Below are 6,856 nucleotides of genomic sequence, written 5' to 3'. Positions count from 1 at the left end.
AAATTTTTTTATCGATATATTCCCTTCATCCTAATAAAGATGACCTCTTCTTTTAGTGTAATGGAATTTTATACAGTGTTGTTTTGTGTATTTAGTGAAGAAAGAGAATGAAGCAGTTATAAAAATATTTCTTTTATATAAGTTTGAATGCAGAACGTAGACTAAACACAAAAGGTCAATTTTAAATAATACGGAGTTCATGATTATATTGTTTTTTGTCCATGTTTGACACTCACAAGATTAATGAACCACAATGAGAAATTTTCTAAAATAAAATAAAAAAACAAACTAACAATAACTTTGTATTATCTAACAATTAATATGATGTTGTATTATCAAAAATGATCTTCTCTTCGATTTTGTTACATAACAGATATCATACAATGTAACTGTGTGGACAATTTTAATTCAAAAGACTTAGCTTTCTCACCAAGTACACAAATATATAAGAGTTATGCTTCAAATAAAATTTTAAAGTATAATAATGACTATAATGATATATTGATCAAAATGATCATGTTTCAATGCTACTCCCTAACAGAGATTGTATAAAGAATAGCCGTATTATTTATCTACATTTTGCATTTAAAACTAAATTTTCATATAAAATAAATTCTATATAAAAATCACAATCACAAAATGAATAAATATACTTACTAAATACTAGTAATACATAATATTAATCAAATACAATACAAATATAAAAAAGAAATAACCTTTCATGAGAAAACGTTAATTACAAAATTTTTAATGAACACGTCTGCACACTTTTAATTTTATTAAAAGTGAAACAATTGTAACACGTGTAAAGGCTACAAGTAATAGTACCAGACTTGACTTTTCAAATACCAAGTTTAGTGCTCTTTTATTTTCGCCTTCTTCCTATAGCGTCTTTGAAAAGCTGTCTCTTGATACTCCCGGCTTATCGTTGTGAACTGCTCAAGTTGAATTGTTAAATTGATCCATCTAGTTTATGTGTGCCTTCAACCTGCGATGCCGGTGAGTGGGTCCATTGAAGATTCAGATTGATCAACTCGACTTAATTCGACTCGAGTGAGGTGAATGGAAGGACTCGAGAACGTTTTCAAAACCTTAACCCACAATACTTTTAACTAGTATAGGGAAGTAAGGACCGATCCCATAAAGACGCTGTGTTTTACATTTGTTGTGGACACGAATGGGAATGGCTGCGGCCACGCTTTCCAGGGGTGGGTTAAGTTAACTACTTGACTTAAATGACTAAACTACTAAACTGATCCACTTGCTAGAGCTTAACTAAAATCTACTTGATCAACTCATACTAAAACTTTCTTGAAATGGACAAACACAATAAAGTGAACAACTGTCAGTCTCCTGCAAGACGTACGATAAAGTAAAACCTTTCTAACAACTTCATCTTCTTTACAGAATCAACATAAAAAAGAACAGAGCATATTCAGATTTGAACAACTTGTAAACTTGAATATACCCCCTAACAACTAAACTACACCTACGTAAATAAGAAACTAACCCATAGTAATGCAGAAATAACAACTCATCTATCAGATCTAAACATCCTAAAACACTTCATCCATAATTTTTTTCGTCCGCCCCGGGGCGCACGTCCCTCCCACTATAAGGCGCCCCGCCGTCGCCCCTTCCGGGGCTATAAGCGCGCCTATGCTATAGTGATGCTCTAATTAATCAATTGATCGTGCAATAATTGGCTCTTGGTTAGTGGCTGTTTAATGGAGGCTAATTATTTAATTAGGAATAGGAATCTATTACTATTAGACCATTTACACTGCCTTCTTCTTCACTCTAGTACCTTTTGATTATTTAATTAGGAATAGGAATCTATTACTATCTGACCATTTACACTGCCTTCTTCACTCTAGTACCTTTTGATTTGGTTGCTTCCTCCATCTCATATAATTCTGCAATATGCAATATTTTCTTTTTCCATTTCTTTTATTGAAATAGTTCATATCTATTTATGGTAAAAAAAAAATCTCTTTATGTTTTACTTTATTATTTTTGGGTTTCATTTCTACCACACAATTTTAGTTATCTTTTCTCCTTTTGTCTTATGTCTTAGTTTATGTCACGACTGCACTTTGCTAATGATAGCAAAGGCGGGAAATCCGTGACTAATAAGCGGAATTAACGAAACGATGAAAGAATTCAAGGGACTTGCCGAAAGGCCAATCAATTGATACCACAAATTAGAAGCCAAGTATTTGATTACAAGATCTCAAAATTGAATCATTCACCATAACAACTAGATTAGAGTTCGAAGGTGAGACTATAAGATTCTCACTTAACAAAAAAAAAATATATATATGCAGCGGAAAAGAGGTCCCTATTAAACGACTTCATGTATGAAGACGCGAATCGTCGAGAAATCCACATGCTTATTTAGTAGCATCGACTCCGATCAATTCTTCTCCATCTTGACGTTCAACCTGCACATTTATAAATACATGCAGGGCTGAGTACAAGAGTACTCAGTGGACAAGTGCTGAAAAAAAAACATACAAATATAAGTTGTCATCCATCAACAGTATCACACGGGGGTTTTTCTTAAAAGGCCCGAGCATACTAAATTCTTTTGTGAGCTAAAAGTTCATCTACAGACTAAGTTCTTTCATCATTCATCGTTCATCGTTCATCACCGAATTCGTTTGTCCTCGAATTCGTTCATCACCGAATTCGTTTGTCACCGAATTTGTTCATCACCGAATTCGTTCATCACCGAATTCGTTCGTCACCGAATTTGTTCATCCCCGAATTCGTCCGTCACCGAATTTGTTCATCACCGAATTCGTTCATCACCGAATTCGTCCGTCACCGAATTTGTTCATCACCGAATTCGTTCATCACCGAATTCGTTCGTCACCGAATTTGTTCATCACCGAATTTGTTCATCACCGAATTTGTTCTTCGCCGAATTCATTCATGGTTTGGCATCGCCAGAACCCAAGGCATATAGCCCCAACAGACAGGTCTCAACAACAAACGTTTTATGGTATGACAACAACTTAAAAAAAATAATCACAGTTCCATTTTGAGAAAAATATGATATTTCATAACTTCAAAAGTATTTGCTTTATATCCACACTATAGTGCCGGATATTAAAAGAAAGTCCACCTGATATGTTTATCTCCAATTAAAATTCCTCGTTTGGCCTCACTTGCCCTTGTATAAATTCTCCTTGATGGGTGAATCCTTGCTGTGTTCTTGCTGCCAATTCCTCTCCTTGCTCCTCCCTCTTGCTGCTCTCTTCTTATGATATAATGTGAAACTTGTGGTGACCGAAAGGTGGGGGAGAAGAGGAGGGTTGTGGCTCCTTACATAGCTCTCAACTGTTGGCAGCTTGTGTCTGAAAACTTGGGGACAAAGTCTCTTATTTTTGGCTGCTAGCTTGCTCCCTTTTGAGCTTTGTGATTATGTGATTATGCTATAATGGTGAAATTCTTGGGAGAAACAACCCCTCCTTGGCTGTTTCTCAAGCCTCGATAAGGGGGTTCCATTCCTCCATCCTCTTTGGCTTGTGGTTGGGTTCCCTTACCTTGTGGCAGCCTTGTTTGATTCCATATTAATGCAAGTTAGGGATGGGCAACTGTGGCTGATCTCACAGCAAATTCTGCAGCCTCTTGGCTGTGCTATTTTCCTATTACTTCCACCATCTTAATCGAGCTTGCCTCTCCTTCTCCCTTTCTTGTGTGCCTATTTTTCTAACCCCAACTTTGTGTTGATTTGCAGGTCTAGGGCTGCCTCTATTGGAGCTACATGGAGGGAGAATCGAGAGGGAAGAGGAAGGAGAAAGGGGAAAGGGGTCCCTTCTTGTAGCTACTTGGTTCCCATACTAAATTAGCCAACTCCTAGTCTTGCTTATTAGAGTTGGTAGGATGGAAAGTGTCATGAGTGTTGTCTCTTTCACTTATGAAACTATGTACTAATAGCATCTCCATTATCTATGAAATCTGTGTTTCCAAATTGTACTTTTAAATAAAAACATATCTCATACTTTTATCCTTGAATGCATTTCCTTGCAACTTCTTGTTTTTAATACAATACTTGATTTATCCCAACGTCTGAAAATACAACGAAAATTCTACGGCCTCTAAACGAGTATTAATTAGTCTAATAAATTCGGATTATCCATAACAAAAGGAAAGAAATTTCGGGGCGTCACACTTTACTAATTATATACTTCATCGGTTTCACTCTAGGTGACACATTTTCTTTTTTGAAATATCTCACTCTAAATGAGACATTCCTAAATATAGAAACATTACTCTCTCTACTTTTTTTTTCTCTCTTACTTTATTATCTCCACTTTACTCATAAAGCAACACTGTACAAAATCTCGTACAGAATTAGAAAATATAAAGTAAAACGGAGAGAGTATTAAAATTTGAGATTTATTAATATCATCAAGTAGCGGGTTTAACTTTTTTCAATTATTTATGTCGTAATAATCTATACAGTATACTCCCACGTATGAGCTGTTTTTGTGGGCAAGCCATGTGATGTTCTATCATTGAAATTTTGTTTCATGTACAAATAGTGTGGAAATTAATTTTTATTTCGTTAATTTATTATGTAATAAATGATCGTGCTTTAGGGTTGGTGAATGTATAACTGCTCGCAATTATTCAATAATGTTCAAAATTCAAGGCATGGATGTAAAGTGACCGACGGTTTTGGGTCATTAAAAAGTTGAGTTTAATTTTCTTGATGAGACTTTGTAGGATTGGTGGTTGTTACTGTGTGAATATTGAATAATCAATCAATTAATTCAACAAAGAATGTATACTTGTTAATATTTTCCCCCAGTAGTGCCTTATCTAAAGGCAACACTAAAATTCCTACCGGCTACAAAAAATATGTCTCCTCAAAGTAAATTAAAATAAACATGAAAAAGAAATAAAACCAACTTTACATAAAAGATAATTAATTTAAAGACTTATATTTTGTACGAGTCCAGGTCTCCAAGTGGCTATAATTAATTTGCAAATTAATAGATTGATTATCCAATTATTTAATAAAAAATGAAATGCCTCCGTTTGATACTTGGACAATATTCGATTTCTATAGCATACTTAAATCTCATATGGTTTTAAGTTTTATGTGCGAGTAATTAGATGTCAAAATTAATTGGATCATGATTTTTATATCTAACTGATGGGGTGCGTACTAAACAAGCCCAACAGCAATGACGGCCCATCAGCCCAAAGCCCAAGGAAGAGTATGAGTTCGGCATTACCAAAGAGTTCGGCCTCAGCCTACAGCTCGGTAAAAGCCAACCAATCAAGCTCTGCTCTCAGGTCGGCATCAAGCTCTACTCTCAGATCGGCTACCAAAGCAGTTCGGTCTCAGTATTCGACCGAACAAAGAGTTCGGCCTCAGCCTACAGCTCGGTAAAAGCCAACCAATCAAGCTCTGCTCTCAGGTCGGCATCAAGCTCTACTCTCAGATCGGCAACCAAAGCAGTTCGGTCTCAGTATTCGACCGAACAAGGAGTTAGTGGACCCATACAGGATTTCCACAACTTCCAACACACCCACTACCACGTGGTGTCAACTCAGGCCACGATCGTAGGCCATGACCTACGCTACATCCACGATCTTAGGCCATGACCTCCACGACATCCACAACCATCATTAGTGGTGATGCAAGCCACGATCTTAGTTCAATGTATAAATAGAACTTAGATCAGATAGAAAAAGGTTAAGCTCTCTAGAGATAAAATATCATATAGCAAGTCTGTGTTGTAAGCTGTAATCCCAGATCAAGCAATACAATCTTGCCCTCCCTTCTTCCCGTGGACGTAGATTTACTTCAGTAAATCGAACCACGATTCTTTGTGTCGTAGTCTTTATTCTCTACCAGCATTTGCTAACATCAGAAATTCGCGGATCCATCACTGGCGCCGTCTGTGGGAAACAGAGAACAAAATTTGTGATAAAGCGAATTTTTGATCCATTTTTTCCACCCAAAAAATGCAAAGATTGCTATCCCCTTCCGAACATAGATAAAAAAGTAGAAGCTTTGATAGGCTTTGAAATTTTTTGTTTTCTTGATCTATACAAAGGATACCATCAAGTTTTATCTCTAGAGAGCTTAACCTTTTTCTATCTGATCTAAGTTCTATTTATACATTGAACTAAGATCGTGGCTTGCATCACCACTAATGATGGTTGTGGATGTCGTGGAGGTCATGGCCTAAGATCGTGGATGTAGCGTAGGTCATGGCCTACGATCGTGGCCTGAGTTGACACCACGTGGTAGTGGGTGTGTTGGAAGTTGTGGAAATCCTGTATGGGTCCACTAACTCCTTGTTCGGTCGAATACTGAGACCGAACTGCTTTGGTTGCCGATCTGAGAGTAGAGCTTGATGCCGACCTGAGAGCAGAGCTTGATTGGTTGGCTTTTACCGAGCTGTAGGCTGAGGCCGAACTCTTTGTTCGGTCGAATACTGAGACCGAACTGCTTTGGTAGCCGATCTGAGAGTAGAGCTTGATGCCGACCTGAGAGCAGAGCTTGATTGGTTGGCTTTTACCGAGCTGTAGGCTGAGGCCGAACTCTTTGGTAATGCCGAACTCATACTCTTCCTTGGGCTTTGGGCTGATGGGCCGTCATTGCTGTTGGGCTTGTTTAGTACGCACCCCATCACTACCCCCCCTGAAGGGCGAAGTGAATCACTTCGGCAAAGTGAGTCACTTCGGCATTCTGGATAAAGGCAAGGGGGAGGCTGATGTCAGGGGACGTGCCTTGCATTAAATGCGACAGTAAAATCCGGCCGTTGAATCCTGAAAAGGTGGGATTCGAAACGGTGCGACGATTTTGAAATCTTCGCCGAATCTGATA

General features: G+C 37.6%; 1 long non-coding RNA gene across 1 annotated transcript; it reads left to right on the top strand.

Annotated features, from left to right (window-relative positions):
* The first annotated feature begins 3,394 nt into the window (after positions 1-3,394).
* On the top strand, positions 3,395-4,038 carry LOC121793984. The gene is made up of 2 exons (XR_006049211.1): positions 3,395-3,536; positions 3,746-4,038. It is a non-coding gene; the product is annotated as an uncharacterized LOC121793984 (long non-coding RNA).
* Positions 4,039-6,856: the final 2,818 nt, after the last annotated feature.

The sequence above is a fragment of the Salvia splendens genome, chromosome 3 (assembly GCF_004379255.2).
Source record: "Salvia splendens isolate huo1 chromosome 3, SspV2, whole genome shotgun sequence".
NCBI lineage: Eukaryota > Viridiplantae > Streptophyta > Magnoliopsida > Lamiales > Lamiaceae > Salvia > Salvia splendens.
Note: the sequence above shows the minus strand (reverse complement) of the source record. Positions and strands in the feature narration are given on the sequence as shown.